We start from the raw sequence: 19,179 nt of genomic DNA on the forward strand, positions 1-19,179 counted from the left end.
TGGTGTTATAACCACGCTCTATCCAACTGAGCTAACTGACCAGCCGGAAGAGTTATTCTAAACTGTATTAAGTATTGCTTGTTGATTAAAATAATGAACATAATTGTAGACACTAAGAATTACTAACTAAAAACATTTACTAAATATTATTCAAATTTAATGTTAACTGGACAAAAATATCACTGTCAACTTCCCAAAATGGGCTTATGGAGTAAATAATCAACATTTGGGTCTTTTATTTTAAATTTTTGTTTTAAAACAACTTAGCCTAATTCACTGAGACCTAACTGGTGAGTAGACCTCTTTCTGTAAATAATCAACTTCTTTTTTTCGATGTTACTTTCTTTCAGTACTATTTATTTCCTTTAATATGTAATGGTTTATTTGGGGTCCAAATAGTCAAAGTAAAATACTGGGGTAACTGTAAGATGGTTGACACAATTTGGTCACAAGCAAGGAAGAGCTTTTTGAAGAGGGCAGCAAGGGTGGGAAGTGATGGAAAAGGAATTTATGGAGAAGATGCTGGGGGGCCTAAGAGTGGAGGCACCCCAGAAGGAAATGAAGTGCCTATGTTCCAGTTAAAGATGCAGACTGACAATGATCCTTCTGAAAATTACTGTAACAACAGCAAAGAAATCTTTAAAAAAAGCATAACCCCACGGGGACAAAGGAAACAGGAAGAAGACAACAGCAACAAGATTTCAGAAGCTTAAAAGCTGATGTATGACTAGTGACTGACTGAGCACAGGAGAAAAGCAAATGCCAGGGCATTGTGGAAATACTGTCCTGGGCAGTGACCGCACTTAACACTGCTGTGGAATCCCCCAAAGGCTCAGGCATTAATGGCCTCAGGTATTTATGGGAGTGGGGTTATAAAAACAGGAGCACTAGTTGAAGGTCTGTTCAAGAAGTAGTTATTCAGACCACCCCACCTAGGAGTGCCACCCCTCCCCCAACCACAGGTTTCGGGTGGAGAGAGGACCAAATTACAAGTGCCTAGACTTGGGGCATTATGCATAGTGGGGGGCTGGGGCAGAACATGGAGAATGGGGAGCTTCCAAGAGCGATCACTCAGCTGTGGAAAACTGGCAGCCAGACTTATACCTTCTGGACAGCAGACTGCAGGAGCTTTCTCTGAGGAATCTGACTAACCTCAAAGAAAAGATCTAAAGACCCTGATGCTGAAGATTTGTTCCCTAACAAAAGGGAGCAGCCTGATCACTCTCCAGGGAAGTGGAACCTACATTGGTTAAGTTCCTCCCACACGCACAGAGCACCCAATAGCTTTTAGTGCTCCCCTCTAAAACACGAGCGGACAACCATTTTTTTTTTTTGTCCTTTTTGAGACCGGCCGCACCGCGTTCAGCCAGTGAGCGCTGTGAGCGCACTGGTCATCCCTATATAGGATCCGAACCCGCGGCGGGAGCGCCGCTGTGCTCCCAGCGCCGCACTCTCCCGAGTGCACCACGGGCTCGGCCCGACAACCATTTGAGGCAGATGGAAAAAAAATTAACTTAGAGAAAACAGAGATTATAAAGAGGGCAAAGAACACTAGGAAAACTGTCATCAAGATCCCAGGGATAGGGCCAGCCCGTGGCTCACTCGGTAGAGTGCGGTGCTGATAACACCAAGGCCCCGGGTTCGGATCCCATATAGGGATGGCCGGTTCACTCACTGGCTGAGTGTGATGCTGACAACACCAAGTCAAGGGTTAAGATCCCCTTACCGGTCATTTTTAAAAAAAAAAAAAAAAAAAAAAGATCCCAGGGATAAAAGGATGGTCCTGTACTCATGAAATCAGATGAGGATGTGATAAGAAAGGAAAATTCAGAGATTAAACGAGCTCTTGGTAGTTAAAATAGGAGAAATGAAAAACAAGAGGAGGGTTGGGAGTTGAACAAATATCCCAGAAAGAAGAACACAAAGTCAAAAAATAAGAAAATCAGGGCTGGCCCAGTGGCTCACTCGGGAGAGTGCGGTGCTGATAACACCAAGGCCCCAGGTTCGGATCCCATATAGGAATGGCTGGTTCGCTCACTGGCTGAGGGTGGTGCTGACAACACCAAGTCAAGGGTTAAGATCCCCTTACCGGTCATCTTTAAAAAAAAAAAAAGAAGAAAATCAGAGGAATACTTTCTCAATAAAAAAAGTCTATAAAGAGAGAAGAGAGAAAACAGAAGAGTTCAAAGAAGTAATACGATTTCTGAGAATTAAAGGTCTTGAGTTTCTAGTCTGAAAGGTGCACTAAGCCTCCATCCCAAGAAATTTCAGAACACTGAGAAAAAGAGAAGATCCTGCCAACCTCTAGAGAGAAAAAACAGAGGAATAGTGTCTGTCTTTTCCACAGCAACCCCAGAAACTAGGTGATACTGGAGCAACAGCTTCAGAATCCTAGGGAAATCATCCTGAACTCTATACCTGGCTTCACTATGTCAAGTTTTAGGTAAAATAAACATGTTTTCTGATGTGTAAGATCTCAAAAAAATTATTCCCTTTGCACTAACTTTTTAAGAAATCATTGGAACGTTTGCTCTGCCAAAACAGAGTGAAGCTAGGAGGAATATGACACAGGATCAGGAAACAGGCGCACAATAGACAGAGGTGAGGGGAGCCCCTCGGCTGACAGTAAAAGAGGACCCCAGGACGGGCAGCGTGAGAGGCAAGGGCCACCAGTCCAGAGGGGAAGCAGGCACAAGGTCTTGGTAAGGACTTTTTCAAGAAGATAAACTTGATAGGGTAGTTAATGTGAGTATGTTGAGAGGAGATTCATCTAACTGTGGGAGAGCTAAGGAGATACATTATCATTAGTACATAAAAAAAGCCAAGCAAACAAAAATTAAGACAAACGTTAACGCCAGAGAAAATAAGCTGGACAGGAAAGGAAAAGTACTCATAGTACACTTAACAGTTCAGGTATCTGTAGTGTTTACATAGTTATTATAATGTCAATACTAACACTGACCTAACTACAATTACAATATATACTGTGAGGCTGGAGTTCCAGTCTCCCAGTATATATTGACAGCAGGTGTTTATTTTTTTTTTCCTTTTTGTCTTTTTTACTGACCGGTAACGGGATCGCAACCCTCGGTGTCGCGCCCGTACCGGGCACCGGCAACGGGATCGCAACCCTCGGTGTTGCGCCCGCACCGCGCTCAGCCAGTGAGCGGGAACCGGTCTCCACATGGGATCCAAACCCTCGGCGGGAGCGCCACCGCACTCCCAAGGGGCGCACTCTCTAGTGCGCCACCGGGCCGGCCCCGACAGCAGGTGTTTCTAACAGTGCGAGTTCCTCATTTCTACAGTGAAAGCCCCAAACTTGAAGATTAACAAGTAGCAATATAATAAGCATGATATCAGAGATGGGGAGGAACACACCCAAATAATCATCTAAAGGAATTGAAAATACTTGTGTCTGGGAGCAGGACATGGAGAAAGGTGGGTCAGAGGACTGCTATATTTCACAGAGGCTTTGAGGACCACTGACTCTTTAGAGCACAGCCATCATAATGTTGATAAAAGGAAAAATATATTTAAAATTATAACCAAAACATCTCAGTCACTGAAGGAACAGAATCCTGGAACAGTCTACCCTAAAGCAACACAACCGTATAGACTTGGGAGGCTCAGATGCATGTGTGGAGGGAGAATCCAACAAAATCAGGTACCTCTTTTGCCTTTGTGGCTTTGAGGGACCTCACGAGCTCCCCTTGAGCAGCTATGCTGTTGAACAGCTCCAGCGGAGAGGCACAGGGCTTGCCATTGGGCCTGTCTGCCATCTTCTAAGACCTAAGTTGACGGCTGGCTAGCGTGTCAAAGGATTTGTTCAGAGGTTGACACAAGACTGTGTAGGGAAAAAGGAGAGAGAAAAAGGGCAATTAAGAAACCATTGCAATCGAGGGGCTGGCCGGGTTGCTCAGTTGGTTACAGAGCAGCCCTGTAACACCGAGGTCAAGAGTTCGAAGGTTCCCTGTACCGGCCAGATGCCAAAACCCCCAAAACAACAAAACCCCCCACCATTGTGGCTGTTTTTCCTTTCCTGTATCTAGTCCTTCTTTCCAAAAAGGTTTTGAGATGAGTCATACTACAGGACATGAAAAATATAACATTAATAAAAATACAGGCAGAAACTTGGGGCCATGGAAAAAAGGAAAAGAAGAACAAATGATGACGATGAGGACCAAAGGAGTTGCTATGATGTACTGACTTAAGGTCTGCAAAAGAGGATCCCTCCTAGTCTGAGCAATTTGCATCTGTGGTGCCACTGTGCCTCACCCAGTGCCCAGGACACAGTTGGGACTTGTGTTTGCTCAGGGAATAAATATCAATGTGCTTTAATAAACCTAAGTTCACTAGAGCTAAAAACATTTGGCAAATTGCTATTTGCTCTTTATCCTAATTGCCTTAGGGGCAAATTCTCAGACAAAGCAAGATCTGGGGTGGAAGACAGGGCCTTATCCATTCTGGGTTCCAAATGAGGTAAGGACTATATATGGCATGTCCATTCCACATGCTGCTTTATTTAACCAAACCTCTGAAGGTGTGCCTGGGCCTTCTATTAGTCATTTTTCACCAACTTTGAAAAAGGTAAGACATAGGGCAGGCAGAGACTGGGTCCCCATCAGTCCCCTCTTGGGTCAGTCACTTCCCCCTTCTGAGTGTCAGTTTCCTCATCTATAAAAATGGCACCACCAGGAATCTCTTCGCCTACCTCAGGGGTTGTTATGAGAACAAAATGAGAAAAAAAATGACATAGGAGCACTTTGTAAACTGTAAAGCAAGACGTAATTACAACGAGTATTGTTACTGGATTTATTTTTATTTGTTAGGGTTCTAGGGCATGGTTGAACCCGGCTTCCTCTTAACTTGCTGCAATACCTTGAATGAGAACAACATCGAGGCTAATCACAGAGCAGCTAACTCTGAGCACTTCTGTATCTGGTACTGATCTAAGCACTTTTCACATATTAATTCATTTAAGTCTTACAGCAATCCTGAAGTAGATTTCTTATCTCCATTTCACAGATAAGGCACAGAGGGGTTAAAAAAACTTGACCAAGATAACACAGCAAGTAAGTGGCAGAGATGGCCAAACTCAAGTAGTTTGACCCTAGAGCCTATGTTATCCTACAAAGTATTTAATTCTGAACCAAACACAAATTTGAGGTGTAATTTACTTTTATTTATACATTTGTTAAATATTTGTTTTAAAAGTGTTAAACCAAGGCTGGCCCGTGGCTCCCTTGGGAGAGTGCAGTGCTGATAACACCAAGGCCACGGGTTCAGATCCTGATAGGGATGGCCGGTTAGCTCACTGGCTGAGCGTGGTGCTGACAACACCAAGCCAAGGGTTAAGACCCCCTTACCGGTCATCTTTTTTTAAAAAAAAGTGTTAAATCAATGTTAATCTAAAAAAAAAATGTTAAGCTAGTCTTAATCAACTAAACCAATCTTAATCTAAGTCAATGAAACCACAATACTGAAACCAGGATGGGGCAGCAGCCAGTTTCTTTCTCCTCCTTGCTGAGAATTACCTCAATTCCCAGAAAGGGAAATTTGGTAAGGTAACTGACTCATACAACAAAGCAACCAGTTTAGAGAAGCCTGTGAAAAAGAGTAGGAATGTGGAAGTACCTTCTGCCTAGAGTTAGAGAGGAGAATCACTCGGGCTCCCCATTCCTTCCCTAACAACAAGCTGGAATTAGTTCTTACCCATTTCTTTCTGGGGGCCTTTGCCCATATCAAATAACAAAGTAATAAAAAATTATTTCTAGCTACAAATGATCAAACATCATGTCTAGATATTTTACACATCATCTCAAATTCTCCCAATTTGCAAAGTTGAGGGTTACTGTATATACTCTGCATTAGCATATAAGAAGCTGACAGCCCAGGGAACTCAGAACCCTTCTGAGGTTCCAACACCAGGGAGTAGCAAAATCTGATGCCAAAGCCCCTCTCAACCATGTGTTCTCTCAGAATTCCAGCTTCCCCTGCTGCCTGAAATGGCTTACACCCTCCTCTGCCTGGACATGCTGAGTATCTTTCTAATTCAAACCTCAGCTCTTCTTCACAGCCTACCTGACAGCTGTGCCTCTGGTGCCAAGATGGTCACTCCTCCTCTGTGACCCCCAAGCATTCCCTTAGTAACTTTATTAAAGCACATACGCTGCATCTTAGTTATTTGTGCCTCTTCCAGTAGACAGTGAAAGCAAGCACTGAGTTTATTCTTCCACGTACTTCTAGTACCTAGTACACAGTGAGCTTAGCAACAAACATTTACTGAATAAATAAATCTTGTAAGTCATCTAGTTCAACTCTTTTTCCTCTGAGATATTATAAGTGTCCACTTATAATATCTTTGCAAGCACTTGTTCCAGTTGAAGGTTAATTTCCTCATCTGGACTTTAGACAGCCTCTTGTTTAACCTCCTGACAATGAGCTGAGTTGAGTTGGGGGAGCTGGACCGGTTTCCTGGCATTTTCTTCAGGTTTCATATCCCTTGTCTGGTTTCTTCACCCATTGCTAACATCTGTCCACCATCATGGTCAGTCTTTCTTTTTTTTCTTTTTTTGAAAAGATGACCGGTAAGGGGATCTTAACCCTTGACTTGGTGTTATCAGCACCCCGCTCAGGCAGTAAGCGAACCGGCCATCCCTATATGGGATCGGAACCCGGGGCCTTGGTGTTATCAGCACCGCACTCTCCCGAGTGAGCTACGGGCCGGCCCATGGTCAGTCTTTCTAGTGTTCCCTCTGGTTTACCACATCCTTCCAAAATGTGGTGCCATGCATAAAAGCCAACAGGCAGTAGCAGTAAGGTCCTTCAAATAGGACCAAAATCAAGTTAGATCAAAATTACCCTTAAAAGGGCCAGCCCATGGCTCACTCGGGAGAGTGTGGTGCTGATAACACCAAGGCCCCGGGTTCGGATCCCATATAGGGATGGCCGGTTAGCTCACTAGGTGAGCGTGGAGCTGACAACACCAAGTCAAGGGTTAAGATCCCCTTACCGGTCATCTTTAAAAAAAAAAAAAAATTACCCTTAAAAATTCCTAGGGAAAGTGACAGGTAGAATGACCAGATGAGACCTGGACAGCCAATCTCCCACTGCAACAGAGCAGATAACTGTTTCTTTGGTATAAGACGAGCTAGAAGAATTGGGCCTGCATTTAGGGTCCATGTTACAGGGAAAAACATTTAACTTTAAAGATCAGAATCCCATTTAAGAAGAGGCACACAGAATTAAATGAGACTGGGGGAATGGTAGATGAGGTCTCCCTTCTCTCATGATCACAAAGCATATACTCACTGTGTGGGAATCACCCACACTATTTAAATCTTCTCTGTGTGTGTGTGTGTGTGTGTGTGTGATGCAACTTCTTAAGTGAGCAAATCTTCAATTCATGCATATATCCATTTACCCTGTTTACTGTATTCTTCTTTTTTCACCCACCTAATTAACATTCTCCTTTATTTGTAATTAACTTTTAGAATTCAGCTTAACTTCAGAGGTTTTTAACCTGGAGTTTCTGAACCTCTGAAATTACATCAAAGTTGAGAGTTTGAAAAGGCTTCATTACCTTTTCATAGAGATCTGAGATACCAAAAGATTAAGGACCATTGTCTTAAGTGTTTTCTACCTGGGAGACCAGTTTGATTCCCCAAAGGGGAGCCAAAAAAAAAAAAAAGGAAAAAAAATGGTTTACCACATAAATTGCCTTTGTTAAGGAAAGTTCCTTTATCTATTTAACAAATACTATAAAAGAAAGAAATGAAGTTTTATGTGAAGTAATTTATTACTCCTCTAAACAAAGGTACTGGGAGTCTAAAGAGAAAAACTGCCTATTCCACAGCAAATCACAGTAGTCATTTAAGTATCTATTTTTTTTTTTGGCATCTGGCAGGTATGCGGATCTGAACCTGTGACCTTGGTTTTATAAGGCTGAACTCTAACACAGCACACCTTTAAAGCTAAAATAAACTCTTAAAACTTAACTCCCAATTCCCCTTCTTCAAAAACTTAAATCTTGTGCTCATTTTGAAAGATTCCATTGTTCTAGAGGAGCATAACAGCATTTAAAGAAACTGGGTACAGAATTGGAATGAAGAACAGGAAGAATTATAGAACTGTTTAACAGAATAACATGATAATGACTTTGGCTGTAGCAAAAATCATCTCACAGATAAGATCAGGATACACCAATTCTGCAATTTGGTGAAAAGTGGTTTCAAGAGAGCCAATTCTGGAGCAGCCAGGAAGAGCCAGATGGCCCAGGAAAGTTTCTGGATGCCTAGAATACCATCAGGAGGTGGGATACAAACCTTCACATCCTGGCGCCAGAGTGTAGGTGACAATGAGTTTGCACTGGCAAATTCCCAAAGGACCCCAAACGTTGGAACAGATTATGTTCCACGTTTTTTTTTTTTTCCTTTTTGTCTTTTTTACTGACGGGTAACGGGATCGCAACCCTCGGTGTTGCGCCCGCACCGGGGACCGGCAATGGGATCGCAACCCTCGGTGTTGCATCTGCACCTTGCTCAACCAGTGAGCGGGAACCGGTCTCCACATGGGATCCGAACCCTTGGCGGGAGCGCCGCAGCGCTCCCAAGCGGTGCACTCTCCAGTGCGCACGGGCCGGCCCTATGTTCCACGTTTAAACACTAAGAGGAAAGGTTATTTTCCCATCCAAATAATAAAATAAACTATCTTAAAAAGCAAAGACATCAATTTATATGATGCCAGGCATTAGATACTTTTGGGTACCACAATAGGAATGCTAATATGTTTGGATGTTGACTATTCAAGGAGACTGTAATAATGAAGAATATGACAGCCAACATGAAGTTACTGGAAGGCAAGCTATGAATCTAAGCAGACAAACTGCTCATCCAGTATCTCTTTTCTCCATGGGAGCAGTCAATCACCTGAATTTTGGGTCAATAGAATGAAATAAAATGTACAACACCCTACATCTAAGAGAGATAATCCTTTACCCCCTAAACCAAAGTTTCCAGCACTTTGGTAAGAGGCTGGTAAAAAACACTAACAAGCTCTAAGCCTGGCAAAAATGACAATACATACCTAGGTTGCAAAAGACCCTGCAGAGGTGGCCACTGGTCACGCTGGGCAGTTGAGCAGCTGAAACTGCCCTGCCCAGCCAGCCAGTCTTTAATAGTCTCCCCCTCTTTCTTTCAGTTTCCTTTTTAGAAAAGGCTTAGAGAAGAGCTCTTTCCTATTTACCCCACCCTTCAGCTTCCCGCACTTACGGTTTCTTAGAAATCATTCAGATTCTCAGAAACATTTGAGCCTCTTGACCAACCTCCTTGATGAGACTTGCAATCAGGGGTGGAGTAGGTGGGGGGGCCGGGTGGAGACCAATGAAACCCTCTTGAGCGCCCAGCCATTAACCGGTCATTGCATCAGCCACTCCTTACCCCACGATGGCCTCCATATAACCTCCCCACCCTCTTCCCTTTCCCCACCCTCAGCATCAGTGTGAGTAACTGCGTTTATGTGTAGTCGTGGGGGGCAGAAAAGGCGCGCTGTAAATTCTCTGCGGCTGTGGTTCACTGAGGCGGCGCAGTGCGGTGGAAAGATCATGAGTTCTAGGGTCAGAGAGACCTGGGTTTCAATCCCAGCTTGGGCATTTTCTTGCTTGGAGACCTTGGGCAAGTCTTATTACTTCTCTGCTCCTCCCTAGGTTTCCTCATCTGAGAGAGGGCATAAAGAGGCTGGCCCGTGGCTCACTCGTGAGAGTGTGGTGCTGATAACACCAAGGCCACGGGTTCGGATCCCTATATAGGGATGGCCGGTTGGCTCACTGGGGAGAGCGTGGTGCTGACAACTCCAAGTTAAGGGTTAAGATCCCCTTACCTGTCATCTTTAAAAAAAAAAAAAAAAGAAAGAAAGAAAGGGCATAAAGAAGCCTCCTAACGTTACCGTTGAGGGGACTGAGTGCACATGGCAGACACTAAATAAAAGTAGTGGCCTCTCTCTTTGGGAAAGGGGAAGAATCAGCAGGACGAAGGGTCGATGCCGGCGGGAGTGGGAGTCAGGCCGTGTAGGCGGCACTTGGAGGAAATGGGCGAGGGGGGCAGTGGGAGCCTCCGCGTCCCTCGCAGTCTACGACCCGGCGGGCCGCGAGCCGGGGTCTGAGGAGCATACCCCGGATCCTGGCGCGCAGGCGTCCCTGGGAGGGCCAGGTCGTTGGGCGCCGCCCAGGCGTCCTTCTCTCCCTCCCTCATCCCCTGACTTCACCTCCCCGGCCTCCAACCCCTCACTCACCCGGCCATACAGTGCCCGGCAGCGCTGCCGGGTCCGCCACGGGTCGCCTCCTGGGCGTCCGTGGAAACGCCATCCGGCCGGAACAACTTCCGGCCTGGCTGCGCCGTCATTGGCTGTTCGCGCAGGGGCGGGACAGAGCCTGCCGTTGATTGGCTGGCGACCTTGGCGTCGCGGAGGAACGCGACTGGGCGGTGGACTGGGGGCCGGCCCGCTGGCCTCCGAGAGAGCCGAGCGCTTCCGGTGCTTGTGGTGAGCTGTGGGCCCCGGGCGGGCGGGAACCGGGACCCGGCAGCGCCCGGAGCGCTTCCCGCCTTTTCGCGCGGGTCTGTCATCCCCGCTCGCCTTGTTTTCATCTCCACTTCCTTCCGAAAGCGCAGTGCTCGGGCCCACCCTTGCCTCTTACTATGGACAGCACCGCTAACTCCTATTCATCCTTCAGAACCCATCTCTGGTCATCTCTTGTTTGTTTCCTTCATCCGTCTTTGGCTTCTGGGGCAGGGTCCGTGTTTAGTGTTTAATCGCGGCCCACACCAGACCCAACCACACAGGGCCTGACACAGAGTAGGTAATCAGGAAATGTCTGTTGAATGAGGATATCCTATTTCTTTGACTTCTTCTGTGCCCCCCTCCCACCAGGCTGTATTTCACAAATATTTATTTCTAGACGCTCGGGATCTAATAGCGAACAAAACGCACAGAAAGTCCTGTCGTCTTGGAGCTATTGTACTAGTGACTGTCAGTGCCACCCCCCCCTTCCTTAGCATCTTTCTGCAGTGCCCTTACCTTTTCTTTCTACTGGCTCTCTCTCTTCCTCTTAGTTTAATTGCTCCCCTCTTTTCAAGAAAAAACATTTTTCTTTTGCCTTAGAAACATAAAAGGCAGGAAACACTCCCTAAAGTGTGTGTTGTCCCCATCAGCTTCCAGTCTTCTCCATTTTTGCCTGTTTTCCTTGAATCATCCTGGATTCCTCTCTCACTCCGTGCAATTGGTTTTGTTGGTTCAATCGTCAGTGCCTCTCATCACCTCTGCTCCCTCACCTCCTCCCGAGCGTTACCCAGATGTCACCTTCTCTCCAAGGCCTGCCTTAGCCTCCCTATGTGAAACTGCAGTCCCAAACCCACCTACCCTCCGCTTTCCTTTGTTTTACTTTTCTCCTTGGGATTTCTCACCACCCAACAATCTCTATGTCTCTTGATTATGGTCTGTCTCTCCCCACTGGCATGTGAGCATGGTGAGTGCAGGGCATGATTTACTGTTCTGTTTTGCTCACTGTGGTGTTCCTGGTGCCTAGTGTAGAGCTTGGTGTGTAGCCAATGCTCCATCAATGTTTGTTGAACGAGTGAACGAAATGTATATGAGGCTGAGTGTATCAGGAGCCCTATCATCCACTCTGTTGTATTCATTCAGTCCTTGCTGCCTTGCCTTGTGATCTCTGATCTTTGATCTTTGGTGATAGACTGTGTCTTTAATTCTGGACACAGGCCTCTTCTGTGAGTTAACTTATGTGAATTCTTGGCTGGGTGGGAATCCATCCTAATGGCTGAGCATAGGCACCCTGGTGGTGGAAACCTGCTGGGTTCCCTGTGACAGGAAAGAGTGGGGTGCTGCTGTGGTGGGTAGTGCTTAGGTGCAGGAGTTGAGACTGGCTTCAGGACCAGGCTAGTATTTAGAGAACAGAAATGCCGAATCATTTGCAGTGCACAGTTCCATTAGTTTATAATTAGTCCATTATATTATCCATTTGAGATGGGCTGGCTAGTTTTGGAAGTTTTATTTAGACGATGGCTTTGCATGTAGGTGTTACTTGCCTGGATTAGGCTGCTAGTGGGGACAGCATTATTGGAGGAGGCTAACTATGGACATTTATTGAATGATGACCTGACTTTTACGGCAGTAGAGCCCTTCATGGTACCATTTGGGAGAAAGGTATGGAAGGGGTTGGGTGGTTGATTACGGGGAACATTGAAACCCACTGTCTAGGGGAAGACGTAGGTCTGTAATGTCTTAACAAAGTACCTGGAGGAAATCTTTTGATGCTGGCCTGAGCCCACAAGTGGAGGAGGAGATCTATGTGGTTTATTAAGGTAGGGCACACTGGACTTTCTTGGAAGTTCATCCATTGCCTGAGCTTTCAATGCTATTCCACCATGCCCTCTGCTATCCTGGGAGTGCCTGGCATCCTTGTTTTCCTCTTGATTGTACTTCATGCTAACAGCACAGAATTAAAATATTGAACTCCAGACCAAAGCACTTCTTTCAGGGAAATAGTTGGTAATAATTTTATTGTGCATGATGGTTCAGAATTTCAGAAAGAATTTTTTTAAAAGGGGAAATCTGGGCCGGCCCGGTGGCGCACTCGGTAGAGTGTGGTGGTGCTCCCGCCGAGGGTTCGGATCCCAAATAGAGATTGGTCCGCTCACTGGTTGAGCGCGGTGCAGGCGCGACACCAAGGGTTGCGATCCCATTGCCGGTCGCGGTATGGGCGTGACACTGAGGGTTGTGATCCCGTTACCGGTCACGAAAAAAGACGAAAAGGAAAAAATAAAAAAAATAAAAAAATAAAAGGGGAAATCTACTGCTATGTGAATCCATGTGTTTGGGGTGAAACAGGGAGATTTGGATCATACCCTCAGAATTGCTCGCACCACACTTGAGTGAACTGACACCTCAGGACCTCAGCCTTATGTTGTGGATCTGTCTGTCTGACTAGCTTAGAATAGAGATAGGATATCTGGGGAAAGAGTGTCCCAAGCAGAGAGAAAAAAAGGAAGGAGTGGAGCACAGGGGGAGGATGAAGGTGAGGGTGGCATGCTTTTGCCACTTGGTGAATTCTGGGTGTCTTTCCATGTTTTCAGACCTCACCTTATTCATGTTGGTGAGCGTAGGTTGTTCTCATTTGTTGCTAATACACAGTGCTGCAGGCTTTTAAAAATACATTTATCTTTACAGATGTATACATCTAGCAAACATATGCTAGTATTTGCATAGGATAGAGTTCCAAAATGGGGTTGTTGGGGTAAAAACTATATGTGTGTAAAGTTGTAATACATACTGCTGAAACTGGCCTTCCAAAAGACATCTTTAAAACCCTAAGTCTTTCTGTCCAGGCATTGTCTTTCCAGGTCTTCTTTTATGTCCTTCAATTAAAGTTTTCATTTCCTTCATGTTGGTCTTGCTTATTTTTTATAAGTTTATTCCCAGGTATTCCATAATTTTTATTTATTTTTTTTTTATTTTTTATTTTTTAAAAGATGACCGGTAAGGGGATCTTAACCCTTGACTTGGTGTTGTCAGCACCACGCTCACCCAGTGAGCCAACCGGCCATCCCTATATGGGATCCGAACCCGCGGCCTTGGTGTTATCAGCACCGCACTCTCCCGAGTGAGCCACGGGTGGGCCCCATAATTTTTATTTTTAAAATTACATCTTCCGATTATGCCTGTTATATAAAAAAGCCCTTATTTTTTATGTGTTTATACTTGGGGGTTTGAAATCTTGGATTTGCTAGGTGACATGTTTTCTTTTAACTACATAAATATTACTTCATGCACATTTTCTGACTCTTGACTTTGTTTGGTCTTAGGTAGTTTGCCCTCAAAGGACAGAAGGAAACCATGTCTTCAATGGCTTCGTTGGTGTCTTATGATGATTCTGACTCAGAGGCTGAGACTGAGACTGTGGGAAGTTTTAATGCTGCTGGCCAGATGAAAGATGCTTCTGGTGTGGCTGAACCTCCTGGGCAAGATTTTGCATCTGGTATCCTGGTTAGAACAAAAGAGGAGGCGCAGTCCACGAAGCATAGTTTTCGTGAAGACCCGGGGAGCCATCGTCTCCCACTGGCTCGGCTTGGAAAAGGTGGTTGGGGATCTTGTCCTAGCCAGAGGCTACAGTGGCCCAGGAAGGAGCCTGAAGTCACCTTCCCCACCAGTGAGTCTTCTCATCCTTCTCTGTGGACGACTGGTGCTCCGGCCAGCCACATGCCCCTGGCAGCTGCCCACTTGAAGCAAGTAAAACCCTCTTGGGACTTCCCCAAGTTATCTTTCCATGCTCAAAGCAAACCTGAAACCATAGGTAAAAATGGCACCTCTTTTCAGAGGAAAAGGCGCGAGGACTGTGTGGTACCGTATACCCCAAAAAGACTAAGACAGCAGCAAGCATTAAGCACGGAAACATGCAAGAATAAAGGTGCAGAGCCACAGGGTCCTTCTGTGGGGTGTGCCCCTGCCCCTCTCTGTGTGGCCCCCAGAGTGTCTGAGTTTATTCAGCCATATTTGGACAGTCAGTATAAAGAAACCAAGGTTCCCAGGAAAGTGCTTTTCCATCTGAGAAGCCACAGGGGCCCTGTCAACAGCATTCAGTGGTGTCCAGTCCTTTCTAAGAGCCATATGCTTCTCTCAACTTCTATGGATAAAACCTACAAGGTAAGAGTTGATGAAAATTTCTGTTTTCAGATGCTCTTAGGAATAAACTGCTGGAATGTTTTATTCATCAAAACAGAGTGAGGGTGAGGGTGGTTACAGGCTGAGTATTTCTTTTTGGGAGTTTCTTTAATTCTATTTGTTGCATTCAAGAGAAGATTCTCTGTGCTCAGCCCTGGATCGAGGGTCCCTCCTGCCCCATTCCTTCCCTGACACTGCCTTGCTGGGGTCACTGGAGGATGCTAGTCCTTATCCCTCGTGGGGGCCCTGGGAGGCTGGGGTCACTGAGTGAGAGTGATTAGAGGGAGAAGAAAAGCAGGCCCAGGACCAAGCCCTGGGAACTGTGGAGTGCTGAGCAATGCCAGTTGTGTCCTAAGGGCTGTGTTGGGTTTGGGTATTGCAGGGGTAGAGAGACCCAGCCCCTGGCTGCAAGGGCTTGCACACTGTGTTAGGAGCTGTGGACAAGTGGACAGACACTTTCAACCCTGGGCCCAGGGCTCTGAGGACAGGACCTCCAGACACAGAAGTGTTCTGGGAACCTAACGGCTAGGAGGGCTTGGTGAAGGCTTCCCAACAGCGGAAGGTTTGCTTGGTGCAGGAAGAGCATTCTTGACTGGAGGAGCCCCATGTATGCATTGGCTCTAAGCCTGAGGGGGTGAGGGACCAAGGCTGGAGAAGCATGCAGGGGCCAGATCAGGGCAGGCTGCCTGTACCTTGCTGGAGACTTCAGGTTTGACAAGGAAACTTTTTTTTCCATTGTGTTATTTATTTTTACAAGCTGCTGATGTAATGTGGGCTTGCAGTAAGCACTCCCCACAGCATGCAGGTATGTGTGTGAGGGGGGCGTGCCACATACCCCTGGACCTGTTGCCAGCCCCTGTAGGATGTGCACTGTGTTCCTCCTCCTCACTGTCCTCGGTGTTTAGTAAAGCACCTGTGACATAGTAGATGCCAAATAAATGCCAGCTGAACAAAACTCTCTTGGAAAGAAATTGGCTTTCGAGGTGGAGAGACTTGGCTTCCAATCCACCTTTGCTGCAGAGTAGCTGGTCGACTGGCCTGAGCTGGCCTGAGTCTGGTGTGTTACCCGTAAAAGGCATAATCATACCTGTGTCATGTGATCATGTGAGAACAATGCTTAAGAATTACGGGACCACAGAGCCTACCTCTGATCACTCTCACTCAGGTGCTCCACATAGGTGCTCATAAATGTTAGCTTCCTCCCCCTAGTTTCCTCGGAGTTCGGGAACCAAGCTGCCCACATCATTTTACTTGCAAGATACATTTGGAGCTTTTTTCCCTAGGAGGCATTTTCCGAGGTGAATAAAAGAAGCTCCAAGTGTAGTGATGTCTTTGAAATGAGCCAAATCTAGGTGTCTTTTTTTTTTTTTTGGCAGCTGGCTAGTATGGGATCTGATATGGGTGTCATTTTTAAGTGGCCAGAGTGTGAAGTAACTCGTGTGTCCTTTTCTGGCAATGCTAACAGAGTTATGTGGGGAGAGAATATCATATTCTGTCTTCAGCCTGCACTCCCGGGATCTTTTGCTCCGGTCTTTGGCGCTTCTCCTGCCATGTTTGGGCCTGGGAAGTCTGCGTAGGAAGCTTCTGGCATCCCTGATGTGGGTCATAACATGGTTGGATTAATCCTGCAGTCCTGGGGCTTCTCAGCTCTCCTTCCTGAGAGTTTGCACCTGGCCCACAGAGGGCCAGGAGGGTGGGGGAGCCATCTGGAAGGTTTCTGGTGGGCCTGGGTGGGGCCTGCTCTGCTCCTGGCAATGTCTGCTGGCCCTGGAGTCTGAGTGATAACCCCTTTGTTATCCTGAGCTTATCTTCTTGTTGGGATCTTCTTCCCTCTATGATTTGGCTCTTTGAGTTCCCACCTGTTCAATTCCTGCTGAACAGTCAGGGCCCAGCTCAGACAGTCATCTCTGAAGTCTCCCCCATTAGGTTGTATGTTGGACAAATGTTTAGCAGGCTCCGGCTTTGTACAGGGCCCTGTTTTGGGTGCTGGAGAAGTAGTGTTGAGCAAGATAGACAAAGTCCTCGCTCTTTGGGAGCTGACATGTTGATGGGGTGTGTCCACACCCGGTGTCTTTGTGGTGCAGGGCTTCCTCCTCCCTCTCACTCTCTCCCTACAGAGGCGAGTGCAGTCTTGCTTCTGCCCCTGCAGCAGCACACAGCGGTGCAGAGCTGCCGCCTGCGGTTAGCACCAATGAGGGTGTTCTTTGTTTTTTTTTTTTTTTCCTTTTTGTCTTTTTTCGTGACCGGTAACGGGATCGCAACCCTCGGTGTCGCGCCCGCACCGCGCTCAACCATTGACCGAACTGGGATCGCAACCCTCGGTGTCGCGCCCGCACCGCGCTCAACCATTGAGCGAACCGGTCTCTATATGGGATCAGAACCCTTGGCGGGAGCGCCGCCGCGCTCCCAAGCACCGCACTCTACCGAGTGCGCCACCAGGCCGGCCCCCAATGAGGGTGTTCTAATGCCTGGCCCATGGCAGGAGTTTTGTGGTCACAGGGCGGGCCACCTGAGGGGCGCAGGTGGTCACCTCTCTGGGGCCCTGGAGGGAAGGGGTGGGCAGCCTGGCAGATGCTGGCAGCACAGGCTGGAAAGGAGGCGGTTGCCCTGGGTGGAGATGGACGGAGCACCTTCCACTCAGGGTGCTGCCCCATGGAGAGGTGCAGGGTGTGGCAGACGTGTCCTTGTGGACACCCACCTGCCCGCCCTCCTAGCGAGTCTCCTGATGGTGAGAGGGCAGACCTACGGCCCTGTGGGGACTGGTCTCCATCTGGCTCAGTAAAGTGCTCTCTGGGCCTTGATAGCAGAGTGGAACAACTTGGTCAGCTCGGGTCACTTCTGCCTGGGCAATTTAGGTTTCCTAAATAGAAGCATCCCCACGATAGTTTTTGAACAGAGAGCATCTTAGAGGAAGCCTTGATCTCTGGTGTTGTGGAGCAGATGGATATACCAGGCACTGTGCCACTGGGGATGCAGGGAGAGATGTTCTTGCCCCACAGAGGGGAGATTGTGAGCAGCCAACTAATGGTGACACCTCATGACCAGAAGAGGGCGCAGTTGGTCTAGCTTGGGATGGCAGCTCATGCAGCTCAGGCGAGTCCCGCTTCTGGGTGATTCACTGAGACCTGGGTCCGGGTCTGTGGGGCTGCCCTAGGTTGGGGGCTGGGGGCCTGTGGCTGTGCCTGCCTGTCCCAAGGAGGTGGTGTGTATGGTATAGGTGAGGACACTGGTATGGAGCCCCGCCCCCGCACTGTCTATCACTCAGGGCGTTGGCACCAGAAGTGGCCCCAGGGGCAGATCACATCTGTCATCATGAGGTCAGGTCAGGGCTGACTATGGCTGCTAGGGTCAGTGTGGTGTCTTGAAAATCAGGGCTTTTATGATCCATAGATACAAGCAGTGGTCCAGGGTCCTCCCTGCTTTAAAGTATTTGACAGTTTTCAGTGATAGGGTTATTTGGCAAGTTGGCGTTGGGCAAATTGACTTTGAGCAACTTTTCAGTGTGAAGAATGTGTGGCAGAGGGTGGAGAAGCCAGGCTGGGAACAGGGATTGGGGACTAGATGGGGGGTGGGGAGGGAAGTCCTGGCTGAGGCCCTAAGGTTCACAGGCCGTCTGGCTGGACCGCTTGTGGTGTTCTTTTCCCTCCCCGTGTCAGAGGTCAGGCAGCAGGTAGATCGTGGGGGCTGGGGTCACAAGACTTCAGCTTGAGTCCTCGCCCTACCACCTGCTGGTTGTGTGATCTCTTGCAAGTTACTACTTCTCTGAGCCTCAATTTGTGTATCTGTGAAGTGGAGATAATTACACATGCCTTGCTGGTTTTCGTGAAAAATAAATAATGTTGGATGTGAATTCCCTAGTGTAGTGCCAGGCACATTGTTGGCATTTAGTGTGTGCTTCAGTTGTTGCTCTCCCCAAGAATTTTCTCCCATCGTTGACATGCGGTGGCCCTCTTATTCTACTGAGTAGCCACGGAAACGTATCTGTTTCACCTTGCTAGATTTTAAGCTTCTCGAGTACGGGGACTGTGCCCGATTCATTTATATATTCTCTGTAGCATCTGGAACAAAATTTTGCACGTGTTAAGTGATCAATAACGATTAAAAAATTTTTTTTGGATTTTATTGCAAGCCTTTGGGAAAGGATTGTCTTTTGAGTGCATAAATCCTGTTTACCACTAGGGGGCACAGTAAGACTTAATATAAGCAGCTCATCCAAGCTTCTAGAATGTGGAAGAATCCTTGATTCAAGGTAACATTTACTGAAAGATGATTTCTCTTCTGATCAGGAGAAAAACAACAGAATCTCTCTGATTAATGTAAAGAACGTAGAGTGCCAGTGCCTTCATCTCCTTACAACGTAGCTGTGGAATTCATAAGCTTCAATTGAGCACGTTACAGTGGGAAGATACTTATTTTAATATGTTCTAAATGCTCCGTGAGCTGTAAAATATC

General features: G+C 47.0%; 1 pseudogene; it reads left to right on the forward strand.

The window, feature by feature from the left end:
- Nucleotides 1-10,498: 10,498 nt before the first annotated feature.
- Nucleotides 10,499-14,709, forward strand: LOC103582664 (annotated as a pseudogene).
- Nucleotides 14,710-19,179: the final 4,470 nt, after the last annotated feature.

This window comes from Galeopterus variegatus, unplaced genomic scaffold, assembly GCF_000696425.1.
Source record: "Galeopterus variegatus unplaced genomic scaffold, G_variegatus-3.0.2 Scaffold17248, whole genome shotgun sequence".
NCBI classification, from domain to species: domain Eukaryota; kingdom Metazoa; phylum Chordata; class Mammalia; order Dermoptera; family Cynocephalidae; genus Galeopterus; species Galeopterus variegatus.